Source organism: Myodes glareolus, chromosome 14 (genome assembly GCF_982192425.1).
Source record: "Myodes glareolus chromosome 14, mMyoGla1.1, whole genome shotgun sequence".
In the NCBI taxonomy this organism is placed as follows: domain Eukaryota; kingdom Metazoa; phylum Chordata; class Mammalia; order Rodentia; family Cricetidae; genus Myodes; species Myodes glareolus.
In genome coordinates this window covers 30,802,755-30,816,219 of record NC_142039.1, presented here as the reverse complement: position 1 = coordinate 30,816,219, position 13,465 = coordinate 30,802,755, and the positions used below count along the sequence as shown (strand labels likewise).

Sequence of the window (13,465 nt, the reverse complement as noted above, 5' to 3'; positions counted from 1 at the left end):
TAACAGGCCCTTTTGGCCTGGAGACGCTGTATGAGCTTATGCTGACAGATCGCTGCAGTCTCTCACTATGAGCAGCGCACTCCGCCTGCGAACACTACTTTCCCTCCCCCTTCTGTCCTTGTCCTCACACCATCATCCTCATGGCCTGAAAGCTACTGATGACTTTTGCCTGGGGCCAATCTCTGGGATTCTCTTGCTTTCTGGGGAGTTTCAACCGCTCTTTAGAGCGTGGACATTTGGACTTCCTCTCCTAGTCTCTCTTCTCAGCTAATCCGGTTATGTGACCACTTATTAAAAGCTGTTAGGGGGATGGCCAGTCTCTTAATTCACAAAAAGCCTTTGTCCATTAGACTGTGATTGAATGCCCTTTCCCTTCTGGGATTGGAACGTTCTCCTCAGACGGTGACAACTTCTACTAGCTTGACCCTGGAGATGAGCTGGGGGACCGAGATGCATTCGTTGTCGCTCACCCTTTGTCTTCTGGCGGTCTTCTTTGCTGCCCCTCCTCCTGGGATCCCATGACTGGTGCCTTTTCCCTAGAGGATGGGGATTTCTCTTCTCCACCAGTGCTGCCACCACCCCTGCCCGAAGTTGACTAGAGTTCTGTGAGTCCCATGCAAGGGCTGCTGCCCTGGATCTTGCCCGCTGTTTTCACCTCTACCTGACCTCCCAACTACAATATGCAGAGCCTGGAGCAGAAGCTGCCTTTTCTGGCCATTTTGCTGAGCTATTCCTGCTCTTCAAAGCTGAGGTGGCCCGGGCCTCGGGCCCACTCTCCCCACCAGTTTTGGCCCCACTGAGTCCTGGTGTGGAGACTGCACCACCACATGACTTGTCCTCTGACAGCTGCAGGGTGGGCCGACCCCTGGCTACGTTGGGCACATCTCTATCTTCTGAGGACCTAGCTGGCCCCTTTCTTTCCTCAATCTCATCCTCCTCTACAATGTCCTCAAAGTCAAAGCTTAAGAAATGCTTTTCCCTCTGTTCAGTGGGTCTCTCAGTCAGAGATTCTGTACCAGTCGCCCTGCAATGGCGACCATTGATACTTACTCCCCAGCTGGGCTTCTGGAGATCACAACAGGCCCTTCAGTCCTAGGTGAAAGCAACAACTCCAACTCCTCTGGTGGTGCTGGGACAGTTGGTAGGGGATTAGCTAGTGATGGCACATCCCCTGGGGAGAGATGGACTCAACACTTTGAGACTGAGTGATGTAGGGGGAACCTTAAAAGTCAGAGCAGGAATGGTACAGAGAGAAGAGCTGTTCAGTTTTATGGGGACTGAAGAAGCTGCCCCTGACTCAGAAGGAGTAGGTTGTGGAGGAGGGGTGGTTGGGCTGACCTGCATGGCAGAAGTGTTGCCTGCTGCTCCAAAATGAAGAAGGAGAAGGAGGAGGAAATTGCTTGAAGTTCTTTGTACTACCCAAGGCATCCTGGCCCCGACTCAGCATTCCCTGTTCTACTGTCACTGATGTCCGCACAGCCATGGCCCTTGAGATGCCTGACGTGGAGAACACATTTGTGGTAGAGGTAGAAGGCCCTTCAGAGTACATTCTGGAGACAATAGATGCACTTCATGTGAAGGCCTGGGTGTCTGACATCCAGGAGTTCCTAAGTCCAGGACTCTGCCCTGCTATCAGCCCCTGGCCTAAGATCCTTTCCCTGGCCCCTGGGACCTCCTTTCTCACAAAGGATAACACAGGCATGGTATAGGAGGTCCTTCTGTATTTGTGTTGCTTTCATTGGTTATTAAAAAAACTACCTTGACCTAGTTGATAGGGCAGAACTTTGGTAGGCAGAGAAGACAGAATTGAATGCTGGGAAGAAGGGCAGAGGAACAGATGCCATGGTTTTCCTGCCTGAGGCGGACACTGCTTAGACTTTTGCTGGTAAGCCACAGTCACATGGTGATACACATTAATGGAGATAGGTTAAACTAATACGTAAGAGTTAGCCAATAAGAAGTTAGAGCTAATGGACCAGGCAGTGTTTAAATGAATACAGTTTCTGTGTGATTATTTTGGGGGATAAACTAACTGGCCACGGAACCAAAGGGCCTGTGTTCCCTACAACACAGATAACTTGGAGTTGCCCTGCCTGAATCATTCAGAGAGTCTGCCCAGCCAGGATCTGCCATTGGGACCCATCAAGAGTAATGACCACCTCTTGCAGGGGATTATGGGGACCTTTCTGACTGGCTGTCAGCATCCTTCTCTCCTAATTCTGTCTGCCACTTTGATTCAATGGAGCTGCTTCCTCCAGAATTGCCTCCTTGCATTCCCATCAAAGAGGGGCCCCCAGAGGGGACAGTTCATCCCCTTTCAACCCTCTACCCTCTCCTGGATACCCCAGAAGCAGCCACAGGATTATTCCTGTTCTAGGGGGAGTCAGAGGGCTCTGAGTGGGATCAGTCCCTCTTAGGATATCCTTGGTTCCAAGGCATGCTCTCTCGACTCAAGGCTGCTCAATTAGTGCTGGAAGGAGGCACTGGCTCCCATGGTGTCTTCCTGGTATGTCACAGTGAGACAAGATTGGTGAATATGTCCTCACTTTCAACTTCTAGGGAAAGGGCAAACACCCGTGTTTGTCACTTGAGAGAGGAGGGTCAGTGCTGGGTCCAACATCTGTGGTTCCAGTTGTTGGAACCACATATTGGATATGTCAAACATATTCACTTCTGGGTGAATACCATCCTTTTGGAGTCTGGAGGCTGCAGTGATGTTGTCTTTGTCAGCTATGTGCCCTCCCAGGGGAAGCGGGGCTGGAAGGAGGCTGGGAGCCATGCAGGGGTGGGTGAGGATGATCCAATACTACTACTCCGATTCTCCTTATTTTGAACAAGTATCCAGCCAATGGGCCATGCAGCTTCAAACCCATTATGATTGGTACTCCATGTTGAAGGCAGTCCTTGACCCCTCAGTTTCCTGCAATGGTGCTCTGCTTATGATTATGAAGCAGAGACCCAAACCCATATACATTTGCAATTTGAACTTCATGTCACCCTTGACATGCTTACTGGCCATTGATAACACACTGATCCTGTCTCACAATTCATAATTGGCCTACCCAACAAGTGTCTGGCCTAGCCTTCAAGGCCTTCAAACTTTGTATGCACCAGGACAGTGTAGGCTATTTTTGCAATCTTGTCCAGCAGGCTGAGGAACCATTTCCTAAATTTTTGACCTGTATCACTAATGCTGCTGAAAAGCATGTCCCATCTGGTCCTACCAAGAATATCCTTATTAAACAACTAACCAGGAAGGGGCTCAACACCATCACCCATAATGTCATTGCACCTGTTAATAATAAAAATATTCATAAATGGGTTTTGGCCACCCATGATATTGTTATACAGAACGGGTCCATTTCCTCACTAACAGCTTCCATTAAAGCCTTGGTCAAAGCCAAACTTGGCAAGGATGGTAATTCTGCTCTGCCAGACCATATTTGCTGGACATGTGAACAGTCTGGTCACTTACGTAGGGATTGTCCAAGGACTTGTCCAAAGACCTAATGCCCTAAATGCCAAAAGGGCTATCACTGGACATAAAGTTGTAGAAGCTCTCAGCAGGTCCTGATATGAATGGTAGACTGGACAATGACTTCACACTCCTAGAACATGAAGGTAAACTGGTTCTCATCCAGATAGCTTTGATTTCAGAAGCATAGCAGATGTCATTTTAAAGAATGGATTGCTCAAATACTTTTGTCCACTCCGCTGAGATTTCTTGAACAGCAGTAGAACCAACCTTAATAGAGACTTTGGTGTCTTTGTGAACTAGCTTGAGAGCATTGTGGAACACCTTTAGGTCCTCTTCCAGAGTCAAGGTGGCAGCAGGAAGTTTCTGTTGCTCATGCTCTAGGTGCTCAGTCAGCATCCTGGCACAGTATATGAAAATAAAACCATTTGCTGCCCTTCAGGCCATTCAGCTGCTTCTTGTGGTACTTGATGTACTCCCTGACCCAGGAGTTACAGTTATAGATATAGACTGAAGAGACATTGTTGTCAGCAGAACTAGGAAAAACAACAAACCACTGAGAGAGGAAGTCTGCTTTAAAGTGATTGTTAGGTCCAGTGTGGGCATGCTGGATAACTATTTTCCTCAGGATAGATGATTTTCTGCCCTTACCCCTTTAAAATTGAAGGTAAAAAGTTATGCCCCACCATCAAAAAATGCTATGCCCCAGGCCACTATAGCCTTTACAGATGACAATAAAACTAATTTTGGGTTAATAATAATGAAAGTTAAACATAAGGAAAGGGCCTAAGCCAACCAAATCCTGGATCGGTACAACCAGGGGAGTTACTGGCAGTCCTTAAGGTATTGGAAATGACCCAATCAGAACTTGTAAATATTTTTTCAGATAACCGCTATGCCACACAAACATCCAAAATACTATCTTTTGTAAAATTTAAGTCCCAAAAGATTTCCATCTCCAAAATCATGCAAGATATTCAAGACTTATTACAGTCCAGAGGACAACCCTGTCTTATATCCCGTATCAGGTCTCATATGTGGGTGCCAGGAATGCTAACAACAGGCAACCACAGAGTAGATGGGCTAATTATGACTATGACAGTGCCCTTGCCTTTGCTGGATCAGACTAGGCCCCTCCATCAGCAATTTCATTTGTCCCCTCAAAATTTGCACAAGGTTTTACCTGGTTTACCCTTGCCCAGCTGTGAACATTTTATCAGAACCTATGCAACTTAACACGAATTGAGCCATTGAATTTGTCTACCACATTCTTTGGCCAAATATGTGAGCCCATAAAATTCCTGCTAGACTGCTCTAAACTTGTTGCGTGGTACCTTATGGGTGGAATGGTGGTGGCTCTAATATTTCTGCTTAAGTGTATTCTACAGGTAAGATTCTGACAGCAGTGGGTGAACAAGGCCACACTCCAGGTGTCAATGGCTATGAAGTGTATTGCACTAAAACCTCCAAGGGAGGTGATCCATGCTAGGCTAACACAAATACAGGAGGTCATTTAAAGCCCTTGTTCTCCTCAGTCTCCCCTTGCTTCTGACTTCTTGGGACCTTCTGGGACCCAATCCTTCAAAGACTAGTAGTCAAGCATGAGTAAGAACCTGTTTAGCAGACCAACTTAAGACAAGTACAGTCCAAAATGGGGGGGGGGGGGAGGTGTCCCAAAGTGGGGTTATAAAAATATATAACTCCCACTAGGTCACCCAATAAAAATAAAATAAAAAGGGTGAGACGAGGCAGGGCAATAGTGCAAGCACAAGCAAGCACATATAAACTCACATTGAATAAGCAAAATTGGTCAAAACAGTCTGTCAGTGGATGGAAAGCATGGTGATTAATGACATTCACACCTCCCCAATCACAACACACCAGCAGAGACTGCCAGTTTCAAAAGAACGAACCAAAATCGTTCCTGCAATAGCTTAATTTCCCCACCCCCATAAAAACCCCTGACCCTCCTTTTACAATAAAGAACTTCTGTATTGGAATCTCTTGGAGTCTGTGTTGGTGCCTCTGTGTCTTCTCATGCCCTGCCCTCTGGGAAACAGGGATCACACAACAAACAGTAGCAACAAACCCACAGCAACTACAGTGTTATTTCTGTGTTCTGAAAAATAAAGCTTGCCTGGAAATAAGAGAAGCAGAGAAGCAGCCTCCAGAGACTTCTTAACTCTCAGAATCCACAGTCCGAAAGGGCCAAGATCCTGTCTCTGTCCCCTCCTCATCACTTCCTGTCTCCAGTCTGTACAGACCTCCAGAGCTCTTTGGTTAACTAGGGACTAGCTCCAGGTAAGCTTTATCTCTGATCTCTAGGTAAGCTTTATTTGTCAGAACATAAACAAAATATCACACAATGCAGAGAGACAGAGATTGAGAGAAATTGAAATTGTTCCGTAGTTACCCAAGATCCTGGTTGTCAGTATTTATATCTTAGATTTAGTTTCTGGTCCTCAATATCTTCCTGTAACTCATGTTATCATCTAGACCCTCACTCCCCCATTTATCTCTGTCTCAGGATTTGTTACAATGAGTTGCATAAAAGAGTCATAAAATTGTCACTGTAGTAAGTTCATTTGAATGTGTGTGTTTGTGTAGTGTGTGTGTGTGTGTGTGTGTGCTTATGTATGTCTTACTAACCAGATATGAAAGTTGTTAATTCTTTTTTGCAGTAGTGAGAATCAAATCTTGGACCTCATATAAGTTAGAACAGCAGTGTATCTGAGATCTTTAACCCTAGTCTCAAACATTTTTATTCACATATGTGTATAGTGTGTGTGTGTGTGTGTGTGTGTGTGTGTGTGTGTGAGTATATGTGTGCTCTAGCATGTTATTGAAAGTTAGAGGACAATTTGAAGGAGTCAGTTCTGTCTTTCTACCAGGGGAACTCAAGTCCTCAGGCTTGGCAATAAACGGCTTTGCCTGCTGAGCCATCTGACCAGATCAAATTGTTACACTTTAAAAAAAAAAGAATAAATTAACCCATTCAAGCTATCTTAATTTATGAAAGAATAAACACTTCATTTTCAAATACAATCTGTTGCAATATCATACTTAACAACTATTGTATTTGTATAAAGATGCAGCATTTGTACTTAGTCTTTCTAAAGTTACAAAATTTAAAAATTATTCTAGGGGAAAAAACTTAAAGTTCCAAGATTATTTAAAACTTTTACGTTTGAAGTTATTCGTCAATAAATATCACAATTATAGCTGAGAAAAAAGTGGAGGAGTCCTTTAGGCAACTCTTCTTGCTGAGCCTGTGATTCTAAACAGATAAGCACACTTGAGTGGGTAACAAGACTTTGATCTGTTCAGCATAAAAATAGGCTGGCCCATTAAGATTATTAAACTCAGAGGCACATTCTGAAAAGAGTGCTTGAAAATGGATTTCTTGCAAACTGTCATCAAATATTCACAGATAAAATAATTATGCAGCAAGACAAAGGGTGGTGGAAATTGAATGGGGCTGACAATCAAGAGAACTGGAGAGGAGGGTTTTGCAAACATTTTGGAAGGGATTCTTTTTTTCAGATAGGCTTAGATATGAGAATTTGAATATTGAAAATTGAGTCTTTACAGCCCCTCATCACTCCTGCCCCTGCTGTATAAAAGAAACAGTTTAGGTATGAGTTCTTGCCTTAGTTTCCTTTCTGTGGCTGTGATAATACACCCTAACAAAGGCGACTTAGGAAAAAATAGTTTATTTGGCTCATAACTCCAGCTTAGAGTCCATCACCCTGGGGAAGTAAAGACAGAAGGAATGTGAAGTAGTTGGTCATGTTCACAGACAAAAACAGAGAAAATAAATACATGCTTGTGTTGGGCCTCGTGAGGCCCAGTGTAACTTCCTAAGCCTAACTTGAGCTTGGTGAGGCCCAGTGTAACTTTCTAAGTCTAACTTGAGCTTGGTGAGGCCCAATGTAACTTCCAGAGCTGAATGAGCTTGGAGAGGAGTGACCCAGCACAGCCCGACCTAGGCCTGCCTCTGCTCACCCACTACTGACATGACAGGATATTTATTCCTTATTCCTCACTCCACTTCACCCCCGACCCCAAGACTCCAGTCCACTACCTTAGCCCTATTTAAGTTCCTGCCTTGATGCAATAAAGTGAGTTCCTGCTTCGACAGTCTTCTGGCTCAGGGTGTGTTTCTCCCTGGTGGCAGGGATGAGGGGAGGTCTGGGTCATCAACACTTACCAGTCCACTCAGCCCCAGGGAGAGATCGGCTGGACGGGGTCTACCTCAGCCCTATCTACTGGAGAACCTGGCATACTTGCTTGCATGCAGCTAGATTTTTCCACTCTTACCTAGTTCAGGATTGCATAGGGATTAGTACCACCTACCATGGGCAGGACTCTGAACACAATCAAGATAATCCTCTATAGATATGCTCACATGCCAGCTTGACCTAGACAATTCCGCATCAAGACTCCTTTCCCTGGTGATTCTAGAATGTGTTGAGTTGACAATAAAAACCGTCATGGCTGAGGTGTCCTTGACTCACTTGGTTGAGATAGACTTTAACTCTCATCCAATCTGGATTCTTCTCTTAGTGCACTCTGTCTAGATCTTTTCTCTCTCAAAAATGGATGTGATGCTCTTTGCTGCTTCTGTGATACTTGACTGAACTCAGAATAGGTGTGGATAGACAACTTACTGGTGTGCTCCAGTACCCCAGCAATGCTATGACATTCCAAGGCAGGATGCCAAGGGCAAGTCTGGAAGTGACCTGGGCCAAATGGGGTCAGAGGCCACCCAAGTGAGTTGATGCTTGACCAAAATCACTGTGTTCTCATCCCTAAAGTATGACCATCCTCTGAATTCCATCTCTTTGGATTTCTCCCCAAAGCAACACTGAACAAGTTGAATGCAGACACATAGATGTGTTACAAGAGCTGATGGGGGCTTTATGTGTTAGCTCTTGTCTTAATAGAGAACCAGACCTTGTGACAAGCTCTGTAGCTACAGTACTGAGAGCTACTGGTACACTTTCAAGTTTTCATAGCATAGTAATTCTTCTGACATTAATTTCAAGTCTCCACTTTACAAATGTTATTGATAGTTCATACTGGCCATTCTTATGGTTTCTGCTCTCTTTACCTGGGACACGTGCTTTACCCCATCCTTCACTCCACCCTGCCCAGAAATGTTTAGAAACTTTAGGAAACTTCCAGAGCTTTGAGCTTAGTCTCTAAAATTCTTTTTTATTTATTATTTAATTAATTAATTATTTTTCAAGATAGAATTTCTCTGTTTAGCACTGGCTATCTTGGAACTCAGTCTGTAGACCAGGATGGCCGTGAACTCAGGGATCTACCTGCTTCTGGGATTAAAGGTGTGTGCCACCATCACCCAGCCGTCTCTAAAATTCTTAAACACAAATAATCAACAGAGTGTAAAAGAGTAAACTACCTTTAAAAATTCACAGTTTCCAGCCCCAGATGCATGATGAGGCTCAGCTATATTCCTACTTGAAACTACCTTTAGAGTTCCAGAGTGTTCTTTACATCCTTCAGTTTACTCATAATGTGGTAAATGGATGTTACCATGGGATGATCACCAAACCCAGAAAATGGGCATTGCTATTGTTGCATAAATGCAGCTATGGACCTTTTAAAAATTTGTCCTTTTGTTCCTGCATCGTACACAGTCTTCCCTTGTTCCTGAGTTGATCACTGTTCTTCATCTCCTCAGTTGCTTATAATGCCTCAGCTTTTCCTAGTCATTGGTAACACTTTCTGTGGTGTGTGTGTGTGTGTGTGTGTTTGTGTGTGTGTGTGTGTGTGTGTGTGTGTGTATGTGTGTGCAGGAGTGTGTGTGCTTGTGTGTGTGTATGTATGTTCCAGAGGACAATCTCAGGTGTCCAGGTGTCACTACTCAGAAATAGTCCATTTTGGTTTTTTGAGGCAGAGTTTCTCATTGGCCTGAGACATTTTCTTTGGCTGGCCAGTCAACGAGTCCCAGGGGTCCTCCTGTTTTTGTTCCCCAACCCTACCTGTGCTGGGATTATGCAGGTGTGACATTATGCCTGGATTTTTTTTTCCTCTAGGGTTTTTTTTTATTTGAATAAAGCTGTCATCCTTTTGCTCATACTGCAGTACTATACCTACTGCGATTGATTTCCAGCTTTGACACCACCAAGTGCTAATCACTCAATTGGTAGAATGTCCTCAAAACTCTACTCCTCTGGAGTTTTCTCATTTTGAGATCAGGGTTGGGCATTTTCCAGAAATGTCACAAAACTGCTATGTTATTTTAATGCATTGTGTTTGGAACTTTGTTGCCAGCCTGCTTTAGAAACCATGATGTCCACTCTGATCAGTTGGCTAGGAGCTTGTTGAATTCCTTTCTTAAAAAAAAAATAAGTTTTTAAGATTTATTTTATTTTGTGTGTATGGGTGTTTTGTCTGCATGTTAGGTCTGTGCAGTTCCTACATAAGCAGAAGAGGGTCACAAATGCCCTGGTATGGGAGTTGAAGATGGTTATGAGCTACCATGTATGTAATAGGAACTGAACCTAGGTCTTCTGAAAGAACTGGATCTTAGCTGTTGAGCCTTTTCACCAGTCCCCTGTTGAATTTCTTTACTATAAGCTATCTCTTTTCCCTTCATAATTATGCAGGATATACTTGCATACAATGAAAGAAATATTCCACTTTTCCTTCCACTCACTCATCCCAAACCCAAACAAGCATGTGATGTATAGGAAGTGTGCCCCTTGCTTTCCCAGCACAGGTATATTTGGCTCTCACCATCTTGTTTGTTTCCTTGTTCAATCCTTCTATAAACATACATTGTTTTTAGAATTTCTAAGCCACTCCCTTGTGAGAAGCGAAGTTACTCACTAGGTAGCAACTTCACATAAAAATCTTTTTTGTTTTTTTGCTTTATGATATTTAATCAACACATTGTTTTCCAGCGTGACCTAGGTCACGTCTTCCTTTCCCTCACCTTGTCAATGTGGGTTCTGTCCTAGTCTGAGTGCTGCCTCTGGCACCCTGGTTGAGTTTATCTATTTCTACATTTTGTGTGTGGAACATAATTAAGGTTTGAAAGGTTAGAACTCTACAAACAAGAACTGTCACCACTCATTCCCATTCCTTCCTTCTTCCTGCTCCTTTAGAGCACCCCCTCTGCAGGCCAACTGGCTCCTTAGATTCTATTACACACTTCCTGCATTTATTTGCACAAATGAACAAACACAGGCAAATTTATTCCCTGTACTGCTTGTACATAAAGAATTATGATAATCATTTGTACACTGACTAACTTTTCAACACAGTGTGTCACAAGAAATACATGGTCATCAGCTGATGGACCTCTTCTCCAATCTCTTTAAAGTTGGTTTATGGTGTGCGTGTGTGTGTGTGTGTGTGTGTGTGTGTGTGTGTGTGTGTGTGTGTAAGGAGCCATCAGAACGTTGCCATTGTTAAATGGTGCTGGCCTCCTACAGCTTGGAGGTAAACAGATCCTTTGTTGCTGCTGCACGGGCCAGAGCGCCTGGGACTTGTATTTTTGCATTACAGAGCCTTGGTTCCCTGGCCTATCTCGAAATTCCCGGGCTCTAGCAAATGGTATTAACCAATCAGCATCCGAGCCTCTCCACCCTAGAAAAGCAGCTGCTGCTTGGGCTTCTCGCTCTCTCTCACTTCCTCTTTTGTTTTCTCTCCCTCACCTGCTCTCCCTCTCTCTGTCTTTTCTCTCTTCTTCCCTTTCCCCAATTTTCCTCAGCCGAGTGCTCCAAATAAAGGCGTGATTTGGGAAGGAATCTCGATTTCATGGTCGCTTCTGCTTACAGGACAAGGGATGCGTCTTACGTGTGTGTGTGTGTGTGTGTGTGTGTGTGTGTGTGTGTGTGTGTGTGTTGCATTGTCTTTAGAACAGGGGACAGTTTGTGGGAGTCATTTCCCTCTTTCCACCAAGTGAGTCCTGAGTATCAAACTCTGATTGACAGCAAACCCCTTTACCCATAGAACCATCTCACTGGCCCCTCACTCCCCGCCCCATAGGTCTACAGAAATGTAGTATACTCACCATCAGGTATTCAAATGATTTTCTATGTAAGAACAGTGTATTAGGTACTTCTCTCCTTGTATTAGTTGCTTTCCTTGTTGCTATGACAAATACCTGTCAAAAGCAACTTCAGGAAGGCAGGGCTAAATTCTGGCTTGCAGTTTTTGGGTAGAGTTTGTTATGTCTTGGAAGGTATGTTGGCAGGAGCATGAGGCAGCTGGTCACACTGCACCTGCAGTCAGTAGGCAGAGGGAGACAAGGGCTGATGCTTGACTTTGTTTCTCCAATTTATTGTTTGGGATCCAACCCATGTGGTGGTGCTACCTATATTCAGAGAAGATTTTTCCCTCTTCAGTTTAAACTATCTGGAAATATCCTCACAGATACATCCAGAGGTGTCTTTCCATGGACATTCTAAGCCTATGCAGTTGACAAATGCAGATTAACTACGACAATCATGTATAATGTATTTGTACTTATAAACATCATTCCAATGTCTTGTATTTAACATGCACTATACTTGTTTTTTATGTAGTTTATGGTGGGTTAGTCATCAGGTTAGACCCAGAAACCTAGGCTGCTGGATTGAAACACAGTACACACTCCCTCACTGGCCCAACAAAAGAAAATACTGTCATTTTTTTTGAAACCTGATAAGAGAAAAATGCTACTCATTGTGATCCTAATGTTTACTTCTCTGATTATGATTATGGACACTTGTTTTAATATCTGAGGACCAGTTTTTTTATTGATTCATAACACCAAGAAGCATTTGCAAAAACCAGAGGCAAACAGAGAGAACAGATTAAAGGATGCCTAAGAATGGTGGTTGCAGATGAATCTTCCCTGTGGTCTCTTATGGTCGACTGAAGTTCTAAGATAAAAGAAATTTCTCTTTTAAAGCAAGTCAATAGGCTGGTTTTGTGTAATGAGTACTGTTGGACATGACTGTGCCTTTTTAGTTGAACTGTGAAAATTCAGGAAACTGAAATACTTTGGTTTCCAGAACCAAAGTCACTTGCTTCTTTAGACTAGCAGTTCTTAACTTGTGGGTTGTGACCCCTTCGGGGGTGGAATGACCCTTTCACATGGGTTGCCTAAGACTATAGGAAGATACAGATATTTATATTATGATTCATCATAGTAGCAAAACTACAATTATGAAGTAGCAATGAAAATCATCTATGGTTGGGGTCACCACAACATGAGGAACTGATTAGAGGGTCACAACATTAGGAAGGTTGAGAACCACTGTTCTAGACTCTCTCCCTGGCCTCCCACTCTACCAAACCCAGGTAATAAACAGTCACAAAGAATGTTTTTCTACCACCTGACATTTCTTTTACTGATCAGTCATGGTTATCCCAACAAAAGTCAACTGAGGGTGCAAAGGAATCTTCTCAATCTCGTTTCTACCCAACTTCCTCCTAAACCTGTAAGAAAGAAACCCTAGTCACTCTTCTGTCTGTCTGTCTATGCCATTAATATTTCTTCTGGTTACTGTATCATAAAAAGGGCACCTGTCTCTGGGTCCTCTTTAGCCCAAACCCAGAATCCTTCAGATATGTTTGTTCATGATGTAGTAGAAAGAAAGTAGCATCTTCAGGCTGAGATAAATGAATTAGTTCCTAGTCTGGACTTCAAGTTTGCGAGGCTCAGCACTGATCTGCCTCCTGCCCTGGGTGTCTCTTCTGAGTAAGATTCTATGGATCCAAAAGGAGCAGTCATTTGGAGAGGGAAGGCCTTTCTAGACTATATGGTGGATACACAGGACATGGAAGTTCTGTGCCTAAACTCCTGTGTCAGCTTCCAGGATGGGTGGGAGCCTATTTGCTGACTTTGCCATGTCAGAGGTAAGTTGTGTGATGGCTCATGGAGGGCCACAAAAAGGCTTTGGGTAACAAGAAGCAGGCTGTTCTGAGAAGTACAGCTATGCTGGACTATTCTTCAGGTACAGATGGCGT

The 13,465-nt window shown here is 43.8% G+C and overlaps 1 pseudogene; it reads left to right on the top strand.

Moving 5' to 3' along the window:
* The first annotated feature begins 518 nt into the window (after positions 1–518).
* On the top strand, positions 519–2,833 carry LOC125417565 (SH2B adapter protein 1 pseudogene; annotated as a pseudogene).
* The last annotated feature ends 10,632 nt before the right edge of the window (positions 2,834–13,465 follow it).